Raw genomic sequence first — 23739 nt, 5'->3', positions numbered from 1 at the left:
CTGAACCATCAGGGAGTCCAACCTCATGGGCAAGTCTGGGTAAAACTTTGCTTTTAAAAAAGGACCAAGGGGTTCCTGGATGGCTCAGTGGCGAAGAATCCGCCTGCCAAAGCAGGAGACACGGGTTGGATCCCTAACCCAGGAAGATCCCACATGCTGTGGAGCAACTAAGCCCATGCGCCACGACTACTTAGCCTGTGCTCAGAGACCGGGAACCACAACTACTGAGGCCACATGCCGCAACTATTATAGCCCAAATGCTCTAAAGACTGCTCCACAAGAGAAGACAACGCAATGAGAAGCCCATGCACCACAACTAGAAAGTAACCCTAACCCTAACCACTAGAGAAAGCCTGTGCAGCAAAAAACCCAGCACTGCAGAAAATAAAATTGTTTTGCTTTTTTTTAAGTACCAGTTCAAAAATTAAATTGCAAAGCAAGCTGAAACTTTAACTTCAAGAGGAAACTCCTTCACAAAGCATAGTAAAAATTCTTTTTTTTTTTTTTTTAGTAAAAATTCTTAAAATCTTCTTTCTCCACTTTTCATTCTGTCAGCATCCCACCCACCTGCAGCTGTACCCACCCTTAAAAGCTCTCCCACCCAGGCCCTGTATGCCCCTGATCTCTTCTGTCCTTCCTCCTTCTTACATCAGTCTTTTTGCCTCCAACTTGTGGTTCTCTGGCCTACTTGGTGGAAAGTTGGCTGTTGGGCTCACCATACAAAATCTGGGCCCTCTAGTTGGGGCTGGGCTGGGGAGGAAGTTGGAGAGAAGGAGGGTCTGGATGCTTTCATCCTGCTCCCATCAGGGAAAGGGGCACCTGCAGCTCCAATCTGAAGCTGGTGGCTGGATACAGATCCTGGAGTCAACAACCAAGGTCTGGGGACCTCCTTCTGAGTGCCAGACACATGCACCTATGACCTGGTCTTGGCTCCAGACCCATCCCCAAGGACACCCAGGGGCTAAGCCACCACTTGAGAACATCCACTCCAGCTCTCTGAAATGGCACCCCCTGCTGTCTGACCCAGGTCCTTCCCTCCTGAAATGGCCATGACCATCCCTACACTCACTCCACCAGGCTGGACCCCTCTCCCTTCCCCTCCTCGTCACCAGCCCTCACCGGACTCCCAGAGGCAGGAGAGAGCACCAAGATGCCCACCAGAGAGAGAATCTTCGATGATTCCTCCCACCTCTGGATTCTGCATGTGCCAGTCCCACTGCTTAGAATGCTCCATCTTTGGCTATTTCTTACTCAGCCTGCAGGTCTCAGCTTACTAGCTATAGATTTGAGCATAGTGCTAGGCACTATGCTGAGTACATTACATATATTATTCCATGAAATCCCCACAATAATCAGATGAGACAGATATTATTGTCCCCATCTCAGAGATGAGGAGACCGTAGCTCGGAGAGGTGCACTCACTCATCCACAGTCCCTCAGCTTATACAACTGGGACTGCAACCCCATGGACTGTAGCCTGCCAGGCTCCTCTGTCCATGGGATTCTCCAGGCCAGAATACTCGGGTTGGTAGCCATTCCCTTCTCTAGGGGGTCTTCCTGACTCAGGGGTCAAACCCAGGTCTCCTTCACTGCAGGTGGATTCTTTACCGTCTGAGCCACCAGGGAAGCCCCACATCCAGGGCCACCAGACCCCAAATCCCCCTATATTAAGCGCTTGTTCTTCTGGCCTACCCATCACTGACTCTGGAAGGCTCCTCCCCACCGTATTTGGGTCTGTGCCCACTCTGGTTCCCATAGCCCCCTAACTCTGCACAATAACTACTTGCTTGCCTTTCAGCCTTAGCCAATAGGCAAGGAGCTTTTAGAAGGCAGGAAATGGATTTGGGTTGTAAGTTGCTTTATTCCCAGCACTTATAAAACTCATTAAATGCTTGATAAATATTGTTTAGATTAATGGATGAAGAGATGGATAAACGAATGGATAGGTGAATGGATGCTAAGTGCTGGGCCGTGGAGATTCATACCTGCCCTCAGGGAATACTCAAGGCATAAGAGGAAAGATAAGCCAAGAATAACGATGCAGGGACCATGAGAGGGTGAAATGTGTGATTGGCTGGTAGAACCAGTCTCCCAGAGTTTGGTTCATGGGACATAGGCTCAGTGAGTCATTCTCAGACAAATGATCTCATAGGTAGAACCTAAGATTGGTTAAAAGTAATGAATCAATGCTGCAGTGAACTTCCTTCCTCCATGGGTACCTTAAAGGATTAAGAACAATCTCTAAAAGGCTTCTGCAAGGTGTTGGCACATAAGACATTTTGGTTATCATTTTTTTTCTAAAGTGTGTGCTGTTACTATTATTATTAGTGACAAGGGAGTCCATCCATTGAATTGCTGCTTGCCTTTATCTCACTTGGGAGTTCTAGTTCCAAGAATCCTATCTGGCATCAGGCATTACTTTGGTAAGATGAGATCAGGATGAGAACTCTGCAGTTTCTAAGCACAGCTCCACAGACTCCTAAAGGCTCCTTGTGTAAGATTTAGGGAGTCTGTGAACTTGGATGAGAAAAGAATTATGCTCTTGATTTCTTTTATCACTAAATGAAATTTAGCATCTCCTTCAATTATGAAAGGAGATTACAAACCATGATAGATGAAAAGTACTTGTGCCTTTGTCACCCACAGAAATCATAGATAGTTTCATGTCAAATCAGAGGTTGCAGAAACCTTGTAATATCACCTATATCCATACAACTTCATAATTATGAAAGTTATAGTGAAAAGATATCACGTATCTTATTTAATATATTAATAAAACAGTATATATATTTCTATAGCATAAAAAAAGAACAATCTCTAAACTGCAAAGCACGTTTACAGCCTGCTCTAAACCTGAGAAATAAAACTATTGTTACCACCTTCTGCCAGTTTCATTTTCCCAACTGCAAAGTGGGATTATGTTTGGTTAAGGGAAAGTGGGCCCTAAAGAACCTTGAAACACGATGCCGTAGTGCAGTGAATCACTCCCATGGAGGCTACAGCATGAACAACAATACAGACGGGGAATGCACTCATGCCCAGGGAACCACAGAAGAAGGTGGGAATGCGGGCAGAGCTCATTTGACTAGAGCAGGAGGAAACAGGGGTTAGAGGGCTGGGAAGCTAGTCTGGTGATTTCCAGAAAAAGGATTTCAGAGATTGTTGTGCTAACAGTAGGGTAACACTGACACTACCAGCGCACGGGGTGGGTTGTTTACAGCTGTGCCTTAGGATGGCACCTCTGGAATACGATGTGTGCCTGAGTGGGGAGCGGGGAGCATGGTAGGAGGTGGGCACCTCAAGGGCTCTGGCTGGTCACAGGGCAGCCCCTCTTTTGGCCTGGAAGGTCAAGTGCCCACAGCATGGTCAGAAGCCGGAACTGAATTCTGGGGATGCCATTCTGGACAAGTCTGTAGGAGCCCAGAGTATTTCTGGGAACTAGACAGGGAGGTACAGGGGGAGTGGGGAATGGTGGACTGGACCGAAAATTACAAGCTATCATAGAAGTTTTCTGCCTAGTTACACTTAAGCAATTTGAATCTCCAACACTAATTTGAATATTAATCATTTTGGAAAAAACATACACATGCAAATATTCTTCCTTTTGAATACCTATCACCAGGATCCTGACAAATGGCTTGCTCAGCAGCCCTGCTTGCCTCCAGCATCTCGGGCCAGTCATCCTGTTCTCTTGCACAGCCTCACAGACTCCTCCCTCACGTAGTGCTCAAACCCTTCCTCCCTGGGCAGGTTGAGCCTTCCCACTCTGTCCTGGGGCTCCCTAATACAGAGGATTCCCCCAAGACATCCACAACCAGCCCCAGCTTGTGCACACTGATAAGCAATCTTCCAACTCAATTAACCAAGTGTCCCTAAAATGTAGAGTCTCCCCCACCTCCCCCAACCCATGCACGCTGAGGGCATCTAAGCTGGGCCTAAGACTAAGGCAAAGGCGAAAATTGGAGCCAATGAGGAGGTTCTGAACTCCCAAGCAGTGGGTAGTGGGCAATGCTAGAAAGATGTTCAGCATAGCCTCAGAGAAGCTGTGAAAGGGGCTGGCAGTGTATACATCTCCTCCCATGGTACCCCCATACTTATCTGGCCAGGACTCCAGGGAAAGCTCTGCAGTTTGGGGCAATTGACAAGTGCCTAGAAACCCATGATGACTGATACAATGATGAGGGTGGGGGTGGTGGCTCATGTGTACTGAGCCCTCCCTGTAGGCCAGGCCCTGTGCTAATAGCTTTCAAAGCACTATCTCATGAAACAGACACCACGGTACCCAGTGCATTTCTCACCTCCACTTCACAGATGAAAAAATAAAAGTCTAGAGAGGTCATGGCCCTTGTGCAGTGGTGGGCCCTGGACTGACCCTAGGCCTGAGCTAAGACTCTGCACCATCCTCCTCCAGGCCAGGCTGCCCTTGACCATAGCCTCTGCAGCCCCAGCCCCTGGTTCCCTCTCCCGCCAGTCCTTCCCAGCTGCTCGGCCCCTTCCCTCCCTTCCCGTGAGGGTGCCCCAGATCTCAACCTCACCTCCATCATAGCCCTGCTCACCCCAGCTGCAGACCTCAATCCACCCCACAGGCCCCACCCAGCTTCTCCCCAGCCTCCCCCTCAAGCTGAGTTCCAGCTGGGGTGCAAGTGGGGACCCAGCCTACATTATCCAAGTAGGATTGAAGGACTTGGTCATTCTTTCAGGAGGCACCTGCTGACAATGCCATTGCCAGCACTACACCAGGAAGTGCTGCCAGGCCACACCTGCCTCTTTCCCTGGTCCCTGGAGCTCAGGCTGCTCCCTGAGGGGGCCTATGGGCACCTTATCCTTCCTTCACCAACAGAGTTGTTCAGACAGTCACACCACAGCCAGCTCCATCCTCAGGGTCAGAAGCTTTGCTGGCCCAGCACATGTGACCACCTCTCCTAACCAGAGTTGTTTCTGAGAATGATATCCATGGGTACAAGGACAGAGGACAAAGGCAGGTCCTGGCTTATGACTACCAGTGATGGCTACATAAACAGGGAAATCAATGGGTTCTCAAAATACTAGATGGGTGTTGAGGAAAGGGCCAGAATTGCCTTTTCTCAGCCATGAAATTAAAAGACACTTGCTCCATGAAAGAAAAGCTATGACAAGCATAGACAACATATTAAAAAGTAGAGACGTTACTTTGCCAACAAAGGTCTGTATAGTCAAAGCTATGGTTTCTCAAGTAGTCATGTACGGATGTGAGAACTTTGGCCACCTGATGCAAAGAGCCTACTCATTGGAAAAGAGCCTGATGGGGCTTCCCAGGTGGCGCTAGTGGTAAAGAACCTGCCTGCCAATGCAGGAAAAGAGCCTGATGCTGGGAAAGATTGGTGGCAGGGAGAGAAGGGGGTGACAGAAGATGAGATGGTTGGATGGCATCACTGACTCGATAGACGTGAGTTTGAGCAAACTCTGGGAGGTAGTGAAGGACAGGGAAGTCCACGGGGTCACAAGGAGTCGGACACAACTGAACGACAACAGGTATCTATTGAGGACAGAGGCTTTTCCTGAAGGAGACAGCACTGAGTCACCTGGATAGCCCTATAAGACTCTGCAATTTGCAAAGGTTTTGTATGCTCATTACTTCATTTTCATCGCTCATAAAAACCCAGTGGGTTGAGGTATCTTAAGAATACTGTAACCAGTTTACAGATAAAGAAACCAAGGCCCATTGAAGGGAAGCAAATTCCCAAAGATAACTCACTTAATAAGGGATGGAGCCAGAGGACTCCACCACCACCAACAGCAACATTAAAAATCAGGTTAATTTCTATCTGTGCCCCGCCTTCCTGAAAGGAGTATATGGATGCGGGAGGGAGTGGGGCCTTTCTGTAACTGTCACTTGGCAGAGTTCCCTGCTTTGCACACAGAGCATGGACCCTAAACACATTCCTGAGTAGAGGGGCCTCAGCGGCAACACCCAGGGCTTGTTGAACATCTTCAATACAGATCTGGGCAAGGGAGACTGTCATGTGGGAAGGACCCACTCTCTGCAGCAACCAAGCTCCTCTGTGACAAATGACAATGCCTATTATACCCTCAGCCCCGAGGCAGACCTGGTCTCTTGAAGCCAAGATCCGGGTGTTATGCTGGCCTGGGCTAGACCCCCGCTGCATGGCCAGCACCCCTTCTCCATGCCCCATGGGATGGAGAAGCTAATTTATTCAGATGTGTGACAGCTAACAGGCTTATCTAACTACAGTAAAATAATTCTCTGCATTATTCATGTGATATTTGAAATCATGATTGTAAGAACAAATTAGCCACCCCAAAACTGGAAATGAAGGCTGCCTCATTAATAATGCATCGGGCAGGGCAGGCTGGATAGCAGGAGCTTGGCTGACTCTGAGCATGCTGATGGGAGAGTCCCAGCCCATGGGCTGAACCGAGACACACCTGTGTTCCCTCTTTGAGGCTGAATCTGCTTGGGTCTCTCAGGGTTCTTCCCTCTCTCTTTGGTGTCCCTAAGTCTTACCTTCTACGTTTGGCCAGGGTTGCTCTATCTGCCCTTCTGACTCCTCAGAAGACCTCACAGAGGCCAGAAAGCCCTAGCCCTGGTCCTGAGAGCTAGAGCATGTCTAGTTGGGAGCCCACCACATCCACTGCTGAGCGATCCAGTCCCTCTATTGTCCCAGGAGGTCTGCATGTGACCCTGAAGTCACACTCATCTCTCAGTTAAGGTCTCAAAGCGAGTGTGCTGGACACGGTGACACCAGCAGCCTGTCTCTCTCTGAAACTTTGATCATGGAGGGACAGGAGGGGTGGGGAGAGAGTGCCTCATATCTGTGCCTTAAATCTCACTTCTCTGGACGAGCGACCAAGAGCAGGGGCAGGAAGCATGTCGTACATTATGTCTTCACAGCTCTGCCACGAACTGACTCAAAAACAGGGGCTAGTCAAGCAGCCTCTCTGGCCTCAGTTTCCTCTTTTGGCAAGTGGGACTAGTAGTACCTGTATCTCATAATACCCTGTGACAGATAGGACCATTTTAGAGGGAAATAAATGAGAGCCCAGTTGGGACGCTCTTTGGTAAGCATGAATATAACAAGGGAAAACCACTGCTGTCCAGTTCATTTATTTACCTGACTACACTCTAACTGTCCCACAAAGGGTAAGAGTAACATCAGCAATGATCTCTCGAGCCACACTCCTAATGCCAAGTTCTGGCCTCAGAGATCTGGAGACCCCGCCTGGCTCCATCCTAGGTCTTCCAGGAGGTCCTGGGAGAACACAAGAGGGCCTCTCCCCCAGCCCTCAGGGTGCCTCCCTGAGACCAGTGTGGCAGGTCGGTGTTTCCACAATCAGGGCTGGGAGTGACCTTGGAAATGACAAGTGAGGTGATAAAATCAACTCCAGTGTGAGGAAGGAGTCAGAGCCCTTAGAGCCTGCACTGCAAGTGAGGCCTTTTCTAGACTAGAGCAGAGTGGACAAGAGCCAGGGGTGAGATGTGGGAACAGAAGAGGCATGATCGCTGATGGGGGCATTAATGCTGGAGCAGGACCTCAAAGCTATGACAAACCTGGACAGCATATTAAAAAGCACAGATATCACTTTACTGACAAAGGTCAGAATAGTCAAAGCTGTGGTTTTACCAGTTGTCATGTATGAATGTGAGAGTCTTCTTCATAAAGAAGACTGAGCACCAAACAATTCATACTTTGGAACTGTAGGGCTGGAGAAGACTCTCAAGAGCCCCTTGGACAGCAAGGAGATCAAACCAGTCAATCCTAGAGGAAATCAACCCTGAATATTCATTGGAAGAACTGATGCTGAAGGTGAAGCTTCAATACTTTGGCCACCTGATGCGAAGAGCCGACTCATTAGAAAAGCCCCTGATGCTGGCAAAGATTGAAGGCAGGAGGAGAAGGGGATGATAGAGGATGAGGTGTTGGATGGCATCACTGACTCAATAGACTTGAGTCTGAGTAAACTGGGAGATGGGGATGGCAGGGAAGTCTGGCGTGCTGCAGTCCATAGGTTCACAAAGAGTCAGACATGACTGAGTGACTAAACAACAAGGACCTCACACAGACAGCTGGCCTTCGAGAGCCACCCAAGGTCCTGTGTGCTGCCTCGAGCAACTTCACCTTAGCACTGTTGCCCACCCATGATGTATAGAACCACTCTGTGGTTCTCCCAGATGGTGGCACCAGTGAGCCACTGGCCTCCTCCTAGGGCCCCATCAGGCCAGACTCAGCCACAGTGAATGCACTGGTCACCCACAACCTGGACAACAGGGTCAGCTGACCACACAGTGATGTGGACAAAGTCGACATCAACCAGGAGGCAGCGCATAGAAAGAAGCAAACTCATTTCTCAGGTCCAGCTTCTAAACATGTCAGATACAATGGCACCCCCACTCCCAAAGTGAGCGAACATCTCAGATTCTTTTTGCAGGAAAACTAACATCTTCCCTTAAAAAATAAATATTGACAGTATATTTGAACTTCACAAGAGGAGCAGAGTTAGGTGTGGGCGTTTGCCCCCCACCATCACCACCATGAAAGCTGACCAGACAGGTGATTCTAGGCTATATTATGACCTCAAAGAAGCTACATTTAATAGAAAAACGAAGAACTGTTCTTGAATTCAACCCAGCAAGTGCTTGCTGCACAGTCATGGTGTGAGCCCACTAGAGACACAAATATTAGAGGAAGAGGGTCAGCAGATACAATGCCGGCCACCAGCCCTGGCACCCTCAGTGGGACCCAGAGGCAGCTATGGTTAGGCAGCCCTGGGGAGGCTTCCTCAGCTGACCTCCCTCACTCTGCTCCACAGCCCATGTCCTGATTCTACATTCTCTTCCCTGACCCGGCTTACTTTGCTCATCTTCAGTTTCATCAACCTCATCACTTCCTCCAGGGAGCCTTCCCTGACTTCAGTGACTAGGTCAAACTTCCATGCTGTAGCCTCCCAGGACCATACCATGAAGGTGTCCCCCTTCCCTGGTATTTACCATCATTGTTGATTTTTATATAGACAGATTTGTAAACACAGATAGAGAGATATATAAACAGATACACTCAGAAATTAGTAGGTAAACATCCACCTTTCCCCAGCAGGCTGAGCTCCATATGGGAGGTCTCACGTCTGTGTGCCCTGCTGCCCGTCAGGCCTGGCTCACAGAACACCCTCAGTAAACACTTGTTGAATGAAGTAGCAAAGAGCAAGTGGGTGGTCCTCTCTGTCCTTGGCCTTGGACCCAGGGGAGGCTCGGAGGTCACTGAGCTGACCACAGAGGCAGGAGTAATGACAGCAAGGACCAGGGAGCCCCCTCCTGCTGAGACCAAACACCTGGGAAGGCCTCACTCCTCACTCCAAGGGACCGATGCCCTTCCATGGGGAGACCAGAAGAAACCCAAGAAGTCTCCCAGTCATGTGCCCTGAGAACCTGAGCCCCAGAGCTGAGCAAGCCGCAGCATGAGCCCAGGAAAAACACACCAGTTAGGGGCTTCCGGAATCAGCCAGAGAGCATGGGTTGTCAGGAATTTAAAGACAGAACAAGGGCCCGGACCTGCCCCCTGCCAATTTAGTGCCAGTCCATGAGGTACAAAGTAGGTCACTCGCTCCCCAGTGCAGAAGTGCTGTGTATTTTTATAACTAGGTTTGAACATCATCAGGTGATGAGCTTATAACATTGCTGTCCCCTAGGGCATGGCCTCAATTTATGAGCCTTATTTTTAACTGGAGGAGAACAGTGCTGGATCAAATGCTACTTGTGTGTTAAGATCCCCTGGGAGGAAGTGATCAGACAAAGGGTCAAGGTGGACAGCCTGGCCATGGATAGCAGGGCCTGATAAACCGTGCATGCTGGGTACCTAAGTATCCTCAGGTTGGGCATCCACAGCCTTTTGCAGGGCGAGCCCGGCTGTGATCAGCCTCCCTTTCCTTTTGCCTCCTTCTCCCTTCAGCACTTTATATTCTCTGTGTGCCTTTACTTGCTCCTCTGACCATTCAGGCTCAACAGGTATTAGAACCACAAGAGGTGCAAGGCCTCATCTGTGGTCACCTGCTCATCAGTCAGGGCAGGAACCCAGCCTGCACCTCCCAGGGCCCTGATCTTGCAGAAGCTATAGGGCCTTCAGCAAGGAGAGATGCCCCAAGGAGCAACAGGGAGAGATGCCAGGATTCTGCGGATGCAGATGGCCCCCACGTGGCCACGTCAGGCCTCAGGGTAGAGCATTGCATGCTCACCAAAGCGTGTCTCCTCCTGGGACTTCAGCAGAATGGCCTTTCCCAGCTGCCCTGGTGGTGAAATGTGGCCAATAGTCCTGACCACATGGAATGTGGACATAAGCAATGAATGCTCCTTGTATGCTCCTTGCAAGCCCAGACAGACCTCCCATGGGGGTGTCACCCTGGCTGCTTTCCATTCTGGCTGGAGAGGAAATGACCCCTAAGTGTCCATGGGTCACTGAAGTCAGCAGAGTCATTACACAGAGGGGGCCTGAGTCCCTGAATCACTGTATCAGCTGCCTGATCAGAGTCACCCCTACCGGTGTAAGAGAAACTTTATAACCTTATTGGTCTAAGCCACAGAAACGTTAATGACTTTTCTGTCTTGCCCTGATAGACCCCAAGAGCCCCAAGGGACCATAACCAATACTGCCTAGACTCCTCTCCCAGCTCAGCAGGCACAGGGGTAGGAGCAGAGTGACAACTCAAGGACCATGTATCCAGCCAAGGGCAGAAAACCACCACACGGGAAGGGAAACCAGAGGCCCTAGTGAGCTTGGTCCTGGCAGGAACGTTCCATAGGCAGGCACAGCTGGGGTTCAGATCAGGCCTCCAGGGCTCTTGCACATCTGATCACAAAAGCAGGCAGAAGGACCTGATGGGAGAAGCACCCGCCTTGGTAGAGAAAGGATGGAGAAATGAGCACAGGTGCAGCACCTGCTGGTACTTCGGGCCGGGTCTGTCCAGCCCCAGCTGTAATGGGGAGAAAAGACTGTGAAGATGGAATTAGGTGCTGTACGTAAGTACTTTGCACCCAATAAGCCCCACTAAAAGCCTCTGATCTTCTTAGAGAAAGTGGGGAACAAGGAGGCTGCTGAGGGCTCTGGCTGAGCTGTGGACACTCCTGAGCCTCTGTCACTTTCCCACCTGCCAACCCCGGAGGCAGATCGCCCAGACTCAGAAGCTACATTCAATGGAGAGAACAGCCACCCAGCCCTCAAGTGCTCAGCTCTGAGTAGCCATACCCTCAAAGGGGAGCATTCTCACCTCAGGCTGCCTGCTCCGGGTGACATCACACCTCCAGGGGTGATCCAGCCAAGCGCGCCGAGGCAGGTAGGCTGGAGTTGCTGCTCTCGGAGGAGGGAAGGGGGTCTCGAAGTGAGCTGCAGCCATGGACACTCCAAACAGCCCCACAGGCAGGAGTGCAGGGGGTGGGGTGAGCTGGCTGGGAGGCAGGCTGGACCTGAGTGCTCAGGACAGATGCACAGGGCCCGGCGTAAATTCTGGAGAACTTTGACCTAACACCAAAGACCACAGCCTACATGCTCCTTGCAGACTGGCCATGGGCCAGCAGGATGCCAACCAGATGGGGGCCAGGCCGATGGCGGAGGCACAAAGGCATCTTCAGAATGCCAGTGTGGGAGCTGCCCTGCAAGTACCACCTTGCCCCGTAACCCTGGTCTCTTCAAGCCCAGCATGGGGCCACCTAGGGCCCAGGTTCATCACCCTGAAGTTATTGTGGCTTCTCCTTTGTCCCAGGCTCTCCTTACCTCTGGAGCACACCTCCATTCCGTGCAAAGAGCCTGGTACACCCTCCTCTGCCCAGCACCCCTGTCCCCCATCGAGTCTTCTGTTCCTCACATTCTCTTCCCTTCACACCGCCTCAGTTCTATTCAGGGACCCGGTAAATAACTACCCCTTCTCTGCCTGAACCTGAAAGCAAAAAGGGTTAGTTGCTCAGTTGTGTCCAACTCTTTATGATCCCATGGACTACAGTCCACTAGGCTCCTCTGACCATGGAACTCTTCAGGCAATAATACTGGAGTGGGGAGTGGAGTGGAGCCCTCCTCCAGGGGATCTTCCCGACCCAGGGGTCTAAGCCTGGTCTCCTGCATTGCAGGTAGATTCTTTACCATCTGAGCCACATGGGAAGGCTTAGCCAGCTGACAAATAAGATACTCAGGGAGGGAGAAACCAAAAGGTACCTTGGTTTATGAACAGGATGAATTGAGGAATTCAATTCTTCATTTGAATTATTTCTGAGGGCAAGGGGCTCTCTGACACTCGACCTCAAAAATGAGTAAGCTTTCCCACCCTGTCAGCTGGGGACACACCAGAGGACTGATAGCAATTAGGAGCACAGGCTGTCTGGGGACAGCCTGGCTCCCAGAACCAAGAGAAGGGGCAGGGTGGTACACCCACTTCCTCCCCCAAACCTGTCAACCAGGGACAGTAATGGGAGGGGCAAGGGGTCAGAAGCTGTCAGGGGAAACCAGAGGTGTGGAAAAATGACATTTCCCCCAACATCACGGCGAATAAAAACACTGACAAATATTTAAAATAGAAAACCAACCAACAAGGACCTAATATATAGCACAGGGAGCTCTGCTCAAAATTCTGTAAAAACCTATATGGGAAAAGACTTGAAAAAGAATAGATACATGTATAATTGAATCACTCTGCTGTCACCTGAAACTAACACAACATTGTTAATCAACTATACTCCAACATAAAATAAAATTTTTTATTAAATTTAATTTTTAAAATTTAAAATTTTTAAATTAATTTTTTTTTAAATTTTTTAAAGTCGGCAATCTGGGGGTAGGAGGTGGGATGGGAGTGGTTAAGAGCACAGGTTTCTGGAGCCAGACCTGGGTCTGACTTTCAGCTCCAGCTGTGTGACACTCACTGAGGTTCTTGACCTCTCTGTTTCCTTCTCTGTAAAATGACAGTGGTGGTCACATCCCTACCTCATGGAGAGCTTGAGAAATCAAATAAGATCATCCACATCAAACCCTCCACCTAACACCTAGGATCTGATGGTGGTGGCCATGGCAGCAGCCAGAGAAACTGTCTTCGTTTCCCTGAAGGCTTCAGAGCTCAGCAGGCAGGTGGTCACAGACAGAATATCAAGCCACGGGGGCAGGGCTGGGCTGCAGGGAGAGCATAGGGTGTTATGACAGTGGGTTCGGTCTGGGGGAAGCAGGGCAGGGACAAGCATCTGGGGAGAAGTGGCGTTTCAAATGGAGCTTGAAAGATGGATAGGAACTGGGAGAGTGGGGTTGGAGGCAGTGATGCTGGGGATGATGGGAAGGTGAAGAATAGGAGGGAATCCAGGTAGAGGAACAGTATGTGTGAGGTGGGAGGTGTTAAAGGACCAGGAAGCAGCTGGGGGCAATGGCAGCTATGTGTTAGGTGGGATGGAGGAAGCTGTGCAGGAGAAGATCAAAAAGGCTATCTGGGCCAAGCTAGAGAGGGCCCAGGCTAGGATCCTGAAAACCCAGGGGAACGAATGTGGGGGTTTCAGGCATTGAGTTAGAGACACTGAGTGCATGCCAGGCTCTCACTGACCTAAGCACACAGACATAGTGAAAACCCAGATGCAAAACCCTTGCTTCATGGCACCTGCACTCTAGTGGGATAAACAACAAGAAGCAAGATATGCTGGTTACACATGAAAAAGAGAAACAAAGAAGAGAACAGGAATAGGAAGTGTGAAGAGGGGGGTGCAATTCTAAACAGGGAGTGCAGGGAAGGGCTCAATTAAAGTAACACCATGACCAAAATTGCACGCTCAGGAGCAGGGCTTGGGGGACCAACGGAGAATGCATGGGAAGGGAGACTGCAGGCTGTGGCCACTAGGGGGCTGAGGCCATGGTCAGGTTGGGGGAGCCCTGTGCCCCAGCAGGCTGAGCCCTGTGGCTCTCGGGAAGGGACCCCCTAGGCTCACGCTGGCAGAGCGGGGGGGTTCTATGCCCTCTTCTTTCTTGGCCACACATATTCCCTGAGCTGAGCTGGGAGGGTTAATTCCAGCAGGCCTGGTACTGGGCTGAGCTGTGTTACTGAAACAAGAGATGTACCACACAGCATTGCCCCCACGACCAGCGCAGGAAGCTCACTGATTAATAGTGTTGTTTTGCAACCATGGGTCTGAGGAGTTTCAGGGCACTTTGTACCCACTAGACAGCATCATTTATTGAAAACAGTGAGATTGATGATTTGTGCCTGGCCTCAATGAGACCTCCAAGAGGCTCTGTTGTTAGGCCAGTATCAAGGCAAGAAATATGCCTTTGTGACCAGTTGGGGTAAGAGTCCTGGCCAAGACTCCATTTCAGGCTTCTTAGTTCAAGCTGTTCCATGCTGGAGGTTCCTGGTCCAAGAGAGGGGACAGCTGGAGCCCAACCTTGGCCTCTCTGGGTGGTGCCTCAGGGCAGACTTTGGCAAGGACACGGGTCCTTTTGGTAATGCTATCGCTACATTGTATGCTTGTCCTGCAATAAGCTGCAGGCTCTCAAGCATCATGTCTTGGGGTCCTGTGAGCCTGCTTTCCAACTGCCACATTAGTGCTCAACCTGACACTCCTGTTTCAAGGCGGTAGGCGGGGGTCCTCAGCCATTCTAAACTAGACCTTAGAAGCAGGCCACCACTGCTACCATTTCTGAACGTCTTTCCCTCCGTACTCCGGTCCCTGCTGGCAGGATGGGGCTCAAAACTTGGAAATGTTAAATGTTAACCAATTAAAAAAAAAAAAACTTTTTCTGAATTAAAACTTGTGGTAGTGGAAACCTGAATTTAAAATCAGATTTTCTAATTGAATTGAAGGCTATGCAATTAAGCAAATGAATGACTAATGAAATGATTATAAAGCGCTTTGCAGAAACGTTATGTAAATGCAGGCAGAGAACAACACAATGTGATGACAGCCGCACTGCCAGTCGCTTGTGATTCGCGAGAGCGCAGTTCCGAGCTGTCCTGCAGGGACCCTGGGCCCTGGTATTCAAAACACATCACTGTCCTGACAGCCTTGGAGCCGGGCCCTTTGCAAGAAGGGTGTATCCTAACTGCAGGGTTTGGGGTTTACCTGTGAGCCTAGGTGTTAAAAAGCAAAGGCATCACTTTGCCAACAAAGGTCCATATTGTCAAGGCTATGGTCTTTCTAGTAGTCATGTACAGTAGTGGGAACTGGACCATAAAGAAGGCAGAGCATCAAACAATTGATGCTTTTGAACTGTGGTGCTGGAGAAGACTCTTGAGAGTCCTTTGGGCTGCAAGGAGATCAAACCAGTCAATCCTAAGGGAAATCAACCCTATTCATTGGAAGGACTGATGCTGAAGCTCCAATACTTCTACCACTTGATGCAAAGAGCTGACTCATTGGAAAAGACCCTGATGCTGGGAAAGATTGAGGGCAGGGGGAGAAGGGGTCAACAGAGGACAAGATGGCTGGATGGCACCACTGATGCAATGGATGTGAACTTGGGCAGACTCCGGGAGATGATGAGGGACAGGGAAGCCTGGCGTGCTGCAGTCCATGGGGTCGCAGAGTCAGACACGACTTGGAGACTGACAACAACAACTAGGTGACCGTTGCATCCCACAAGGTGGGCAATTGAGTGGTCTCAGCAGGGCAACTGGGAGAAATACTGCAGTGTCAGGAAACGTTCCTCACAGTTCTCCTTCCCAGCAAAGCAACCTGTAGCCACACAGATTTAGAGCCTCTTCTGAGACTAGAAAATAGCTGCACATAGACCCTAGCCAGGTGGGAGCAAGGGCTCTGCTGCCCTAGGTCCTAGGTTGGTCCATATTCATAGCTGAGGGTCACAGGGCACACACCGTTCGGGAGGTGGAACTCCCTACGGCAGCTCAACAGAGTAGCGCACCCAGCATGGTGGTCCCCTGTTCTTTCACCTGGAGGAGGCTTCTCAGGGGACATGGGGGCCCAGGGGGACTGTCTGGGCAGAGCCAGCTGAGCGCCTTGGAGGGATGCTTCTGGGGTAAGTGGGGATAAGAGCAGAAGCCTTGGGAGAAGGTGATGCATCCATCGCCTGCCCCCACAGCCTGTTTCCATGTACAAGGTCCCAGCCCCGCAGTCAATAGTCCACCTGCAGGTGGGGTACCTGAGGTCCCCACTCTCCACAGTTCCAGGCTAGGACTCCACCTCCACCCCATAAGATGGTCCCTGCCCCGTCAGTGGCCATGACCACACACTGTGCGGAAGTAAAATTGGTGCAGACCCAACTTCTAGGATCCCCTTCTTACTTCATTCTGCTCCGCAATGTTTTTTTCTTGAGGGCACCTTGGAGCAAGCCATCTTTTCATAGACCACCAATACCTAGCCAAGCATCACGGAACTACTCTTCCACAATTAAACTTTCTAGTCTGCAGTCATAACATGTCTATAAATAAAGTACAGTTTTCATTAAGTTTGCTCTCTAAGGGGGAAAAAATCTCCTAGAATCCAAACAGCACGGGTGGAATCAAACAAAGGCTTCTTCACAAAGGCTCTTGGGATCCTGGGAAGCCCCCTTTCTCAGGAAAAGCCTCCCCTCAAAGGGGTTTGGCCTAGCTGTGGGAGGCTTTTGAGACCCTTGGTGGGTGTGAACATGAGAAGGTCTTTGGAGAGGCTGAGGAAGAGCTATGGAGAGGAATAGATGCTGCAGAGGCTAAGCTCGGCTGCTGGCTAGAGAGATGGAAGATCTCATCCCCATTGAAACAGTAATTGCTTCACTGGGTCATCACTTTGAAAAATAATGTTGCAAGAGGCACAGAGGCAGCTGGCTGCAAACAGCACACAGGAGGAGCGTACAGGGCTGCTGCTCAGAGAGGGGCCTGGGCAGCCAGACATCTAGAGCCACAGGGCCACAGGGCACTCCCAGAAGGATTCTCCACTCCTGAGCTGGAAGCTGAGGACAGGCCCTGGACCTGGTGGGGGAGGCCGGACACTCCAGTATTCTGGCCCGTGGTGGTGGCTGCCACCTCTAGGAGCTGCCCTCAAGGAGTGTTCAAGACTCAAGTTAACACTCTGAGAGGCTACTCCAGAGCACCTTCGCCACTGAATCCCCTTCTGGCTTCACCATCCTGGGAGGTGGACATTGTCACCCTCATCTGACAGACAAGAAAACTAAGGTGAAAGGGAGATTAAGTAACATGGCCAACCTCTCAGTCCTGTGCTAGCCTAAGACAGTCCAGTCCTGGATGAACCATGGGACTTTTTCTAGAGTTTTGGGATGGACAGTGCATAGATCAGCCCAGACACCTCCCCAGGCTCTGATCACCCTGCCCTGTTCTGCCTCCCTGCCCCCCAGGAAGCCACACTTGTAGTCACTGTGCACTAGGGACTCCTTCCAGGTTTCAGTACACTCTGGGTGACTGACCCATAGAAAACCTTGAACCTGGACTAGATTCTGTGCAGTTTTCTTTGTGTGATCATCTATTTGTCTATCTAGTCAATAGATAATAACATGATGATAACAAGAAAGCTAGGCAACATATATGTTTGTAATGTGCCAGCCACTAAGTTGGCATTAAATAGTATTAAATTTACAATTTTTGGCTTCCCAGGTGGCTCAGTGGTAAAGGATCTGCCTGCCATTGCAGGAGATGCAGGAGACTCAGGTTTGATCCCTGGGTCCAGACAATCCATTGGAGGAGGGCACGGTAACCCACTCCAGTATTCTTGCCTGAGGAATCCCATGGGCAGAGGAGCCTGATGGGCTAGAGTTCATGGGGTCACAAAGAGTCAGACACACCTGAGCACACACACCCAATACAGTCACTAAGTTAAGCATTATCTTGCATGACCCTCAGAATCTGAGGTAGACACTCCCATAATCCCCACTTTACATATGAGGCTTGTGCAGACAAGCCACCTGTGGCGAGGTGGAGTCTGGAATCCGGGGGTCCCCCACTTTTAACTCCTGTGCATCTACAGTTGTTTTCAGAAAACCCAGTTCACAGAAATCTGATAGTTCAGGGACAAATTATCCACGTAACAAAAGGATCTTTTACTTTGGGAAAGGACCCACCTGGGGTTGGGCCAAGCTTCCTTAATGCATTTAAAACATGGTCTGATTTACGGTGTCCTGCCTGTGACCTGATGGGAAGCTATGGGAACCCTGGGTGCCCCAGCTGCTGTCCTGCCAATTTTCCTACAGGGAAGAAGGCTCAATGTCCTGGGCCTGGGAATGCGAGGCTGCTTGGTGCCCCTGTCTGGCTGGGCTTCACCTTCTACCCTTGGAGAGGAGTCCAGGACACTCTTCTTGAGGCAGAGACCCGCACTCGGGCTCAGACCTGCTTGGTGACCTTGAGTGGGCTCAGCCACTCACACTCTGCTGGAGGTAACCCTGGCCATGGTGACTCACCCTTGCTGGAGTTTCCGGGTGTGTCTAATTAACGATGTAAAGCACTTAGAGACACAAGTGCTTGATGGCTGGAGCCCATAAATTACCAGAGATGGAGCCCTGAGCGTTTTGATGCTTCACTTGTGCTTGTTCTCAGTAATGAATAATTATCTTCTTAGACCTACAGCCCAACTCCACAACCAAATGTTTTCCCCCTCCTCCCAGCCTGGAGGAGTCAGGCATGGACACCTGCTGCTGGGCTTCTCGAAGGTCATAGGCAACAACCAAATGCAATGCTTGGCCTCTGATTAGACACTAGTCTGAAGAGATGATTCTATAAGCCACATTTGGGGAAATTTGAATGTAGATAAGGTACTAGATGGTGTCAGGGATTATATGTTAGGTTTACAATAATTACTGTGATGGTTAATTGCATGTGTCAACCTGACTGGGCCCCAGGGTGTTCAGACATTTGGTCAAACATTATTCTAAGTGTGTCTGGGAGGGTTTTTTGGATGAATAGGTAGACTGAGTAAATCCGACTGCCCTTTCTCATGCGGGGGGGCCCATCTGCCCAGTTGAAGGCCTAAATAAAACCAAAAGGCTGTCAGGCTGACCCATGAGTAAGAGGGCACGCTTCCTGCCTGACTGCTTGAGCTGGGACACTGGGCCAAACCATCAGCTCTTCCTGGGTGTCAAGGTTGCTGGCTTTCACAATGGAACTACTCCTGGGCCTCCAACTTGCTAACAATTAATACCGTCTTAGGACTTCTCAGCCTCCGGAATCACATGAGCGAATTCTTTACAATAACTCTCTACACACCTATATACATCCTGTTTCTCTGGAGAACCCCTGCTAATACAATGGAATTATGATTATGTATCAGTAGTATCTTATTTTTCAGAGACATATATTGAAATAACTATGGGTAAAATATAATAATGTCTGTAATTTATTTTTAAATACTTCAGAAGTAAAAAGCAGATGAAGCACATATGACAGGATGTAAACAGTACTTCAATCCAGGTGATAGGCACAAGAGTGTTCCCTATATTACTGTAATACATGTCATAGTAGATATGCCCATTATCCTGTTCATTCTACTTTTCTGTATATATATTTTCATAATACGAAGTTTAAAAACAACACAAACAAGAAGAACATGATTTCTGAGACCTGCTCTAGCTAAAGGCACAATTCTCCCTCATAAGCAAAAGGCTGAGGGAGATGACTGAGTGAGTGAAGAAGCAGAGCCTGGGGGAGGGGGTGCTGGAAACAGAGGGTCTCATACTAGTTAGTGTACAGACTAAGGAGGACAGGCGCCCAGCAAGTAGATCTAAATATACATGGGAGTGTTGCTTCCTTAATAGTAGTTTACTTCTCCCTTGCCTGTCAGTTTCAAGCAAGTGTCCAGGAAGTGAACAGCATCCTCCACACCGTGATCGAAGGCCCCAGGATCTTTATTTCTGTGGCTCTACCATCTCTTACAGCCTTTGGTCATCTTCATACAGCTGATGAAAGGACAAAGAATCTGGCCCTTGAAGTGATCTCTCTCTCTCCCATTCACATTCTATGGTCAAATGTTAGTCACAAAAAGCCTAGTCACACAGTCATGCTTAGGTGCATGGAATAGGGGTAGCGAAATTGGGATGTAGCTGGAAAATGTTCCTGGGTGGGCTTTCCAGATACTGCTCTTTGCAATGGCCGTGGGAGGGTGGGTTTTGGTGGGCAGCCAGCCACCTCTGCCATACACAGGTTTGGCTTAGGTGTGGTTGAGCTAGTGATAGAATCACTGTGGTTTTAGAGCAGGTAATGAGTCCCCCAAGGGACCCAGAACAAGTTGAGCAGGAACCCCCATTCTGAGTCTGGCCCTACACTCAGACACATTGCAGGAGACCACCAAGTTAGCAGTGAGGCCCCAGCCTCTAGGAACCACCAGATATATTGGAACTCTGATGCATGAGATCAGTAGGCACCAGCCCAAGGCAGGAGATAATCAAATGCTGGATGGTGCCTGGCACAAATATGAGGGTGTGAATTTTTGGAGGAAAGGAACTATTTCTGTATGTTGATGGCTAAATCTTCCGTGCCCAGCACCAGGACTGGCATGGAGCCAAATCTCACAAGATCTCCGCTGGCTCAAATCATACTACATGGAGGAGGTGGGGCAGAAAAGGGGGAAGGGGTGGCCCTGAGTGCTCTGTTGACCTTCCTTGGAAGGATTTCTGGAGATGGAGGATTAATTAAATAAAGGCCTGAGGCCAGAACCAAATCCATCAAGCAGTATGAACAGTGAGGACTGTCTGGCCAGAGGGTAGCAGGAGTCCTTCAGGGTGCTAGGGAGCTGACTGGGCTCTTTTCCTCCATGACCCTGATCATCAGTAGTGATATATATGAAACTATTGCACTAGACCATGAGCTCCCTGAGGGCCAAAGACTATCTTCCCAGGCATCACTGTGCCTGCAGGCCCTGACCCATACTAGGTGCTTAGTGAATGAATGCAAGGCCTGCTAATGGGACAGTCAGCTGCTATCTGCACCACGAAGCTGCCCAGGGCAGGGAGATGGCCCTCTACCTGTCTGCCCATTTTACTTCCAGCCAGAACTTCCTTTGTTTGCTCATTAAGTTAATGTTTATTGTGTTCCACCAAGGGACCCCAAGAGGCCTATAAGTTTTCCTTCTCCTGTACAAGCAAACTCATATCTGTCTTAAATGTCCTCATTTACCTCAGGTAATCAGTAAGGTGGACCCCATCCTGGTGCTTCATACTCCCCCACCTCCAAGCCGCCCCCAGAAGCAGCAGCCAGCCTGCCATGGTACCCCCACTACCATGTCTCTAGAGAAAACCTGAGGACTTCCCTGGCAAGGACTGGGGGACAAGGGTTAGCCAGTGGATATGAGGTTCCTCCAGGGGCCTCTGCAACTGCTCAGTCTCCTTCAGGGAACATTAGACCCATCTGTGAGCTACTCATCTGGCTTGCTTTCCCATCCCCTTTTCATTGGTTGGAACACTGATGCATTTGGGAATCATTTCTTACTTTAATTAGAAAACGCACGCAAACAGCATCAAACATTCATGAGACGTGCAGGGGAGGGTCTCTTACAAACAAACTTTAACTGAAGTGTGGCTGAGCCCTCTCCCCACCACCCAGCTGTGTTGTCCCCAGCGTCCCTCTGGGCTGGTCAGCCAGGACAACTCCCTGTAGCTGCATTCAGCAAGGTCACCGGACCAGCGCCTGCTGACGGCTGTGCCACCAGGCCCAGGACTTTGCAGCCTGTTTCCACTCTGACAATGGACTTTCTTTGCTGTCCATTTATCCTCATATTGATTTTGCTATAAACCCACACGGCACTCCCCTCCCAGGCCAGAGGGAGAAACCTCCATTGATTATATTGGAAGAAGGTTTGTTGTAAAAAAGTGAAATGCGTAAACCATCGAAATGAAGTAAGCTTGTTGAGGGTCCATAAATCACCCACGATAATGCAGCAAATGAACAGGGCTTCTTAAACACCCGGAAAATACGACACCATAAAACAGTTCTGACAAGAAATCACAGCCCCTCTGTCTCTGTAGCTGCCATTTGAAAAGCGCCATCAATAATGGTTATTGCTGTTTGGTAAGCAAAAGAGGGAAGTTGTGTCGGACTCCTTTAGAAAGTTCCCTCAAAGTCACTTTGCTCGAACGGCAGTGTGGCGTTTCTTCGCACAGTAAATACATCCCAATTATGAGCGTGTCATGTTAGCTTTTACAGTTCACTAATCACAAACCTTTTTGTATGTCATTGCCAACCAGCGTCTCCCTAATCGGGATTTATGATTTTGTTTGCCCATTAGTGGCGATCAGGAGTGTCATAGCGATGTCCCAACTTTAGAGCTAGAGGGCTCACCTCAGGCCCAAGGTCATTTCCTCCTGCCCGCCTCCAGTCTGAAGGCCAAGGTTCTGCCTGTCCCAGGGAGAGATGGGTGGGGGCTTATGCAGAAACACTCCTCTGGAGTCCCCTCATCCCCAGGGCCCAGGTCACGAGGCACCCTGGTCTGGTTCATCTCTGAGGGTCCACCTTCTCAAAAGCTCCAAACCACTCAGGGGGCAAAAATACTCAGCAAAGTCTGCAGTCAGACACATCTCAAACGGGAGTCAGCTTTGGCTCTTCTAAGGGAGCCGCTGAGCCCAGAGTGCCTGTCTCTCCCCTGAGTCACCAGGCAGCCACTGGGCTGGGTCTGCAACCAGCCTGCCCCTCAGCCCTTTGGGGCGCATACCATGCCCTCCAGCAGACACACATCATCAAACAGGCTCCAGCCTCCAGGCCTCATAGAGCCAGACATCTCAGAACCCCTGGCCTCTCCAGCCCTCATCTGGTTTTGCGGTTCAGCCCAAGCGCACACTCTGGCTGCTCCCCAGCCCAGCAATTTCGGAATTAGTCAGCCAAAATTCACCACTGCGCTGACAGTGGCTCCAGGCCAGCACATTGGTATCACCTTGGTGTCGCCCTGGGCCCCAGTCCTTCAGTGCTCCCACTCCGGTCCTGTGGCTGAGTGTACACACCAGGGAACAGGGGATGCAGACAACGGATGCCTCCAGGCACCTCCTGCACTGGGGAGGACCATTGGACTGGGTGGCAGCCCGCAGACCCCTGGATGCAGGTCCCAGAGCAGACCACTACACATCTGGGGGTTACATCAGACCATAGCAAACACCACAGAGCCAGGGCCAAGGTCATCAGGAACACAGGGCAGAGCTGGGCCCGTCAGGACCTTAGAGGACTCAAGCAGTGACTCCAGATAAAAACAAAACAAATCATACCAAAGTGTAAGACGACCTTACACCACTCTATGGTAAATACTTCCATGCTCTATTCAGGCAAAGTTTTCTCTTGGTGCCTGTATGAGTTTCCAAGGCCTGCCTTAACCAAGCACTACAAACTGGGTAGCTTAAAACAACAGGAATTTATTCCCTCACAGTTCTGGAGACCAGGAGTCAAAAATCAAGGTGTTTACAAGCCAATGGGAATTTTTCTACATGACTCAGTGTACTCAAACTGGGGCTCTGTAAAAATCTAGAGGGGTGGGATGGGGTAGGGGGTGGGAGGGAGGTTCAGGAGGGAGGGGACATATGTAAACCTATGGCTGATTCATACTGATGTATGGCAGAAACCAATGCAATATTGTAAAAGCAATTATATTTCAATTAAAAATAAATAAGTTTTTTAAAATAAAATAAATAAATACATTTTTTTATAACCCACTCAAAAAGTGGGCAAAAGACCTAACAGACGTTTCTCCAAAGAAGGCATACAGATGGCTAATAAACATATGAAGAGATGCTCAACATCACTCATTATTAGAAAAATACAAATCAAAACTACAGTGATCACTTGTGCATGAGACAAGTGCTCAGGGCTGGTGCACTGGGA

The sequence above is a fragment of the Cervus canadensis genome, chromosome 4 (genome assembly GCF_019320065.1).
Source record: "Cervus canadensis isolate Bull #8, Minnesota chromosome 4, ASM1932006v1, whole genome shotgun sequence".
NCBI lineage: Eukaryota > Metazoa > Chordata > Mammalia > Artiodactyla > Cervidae > Cervus > Cervus canadensis.
The sequence above is the reverse complement of the archived record's forward strand: the minus strand, read 5'-3'. Positions refer to the sequence as shown.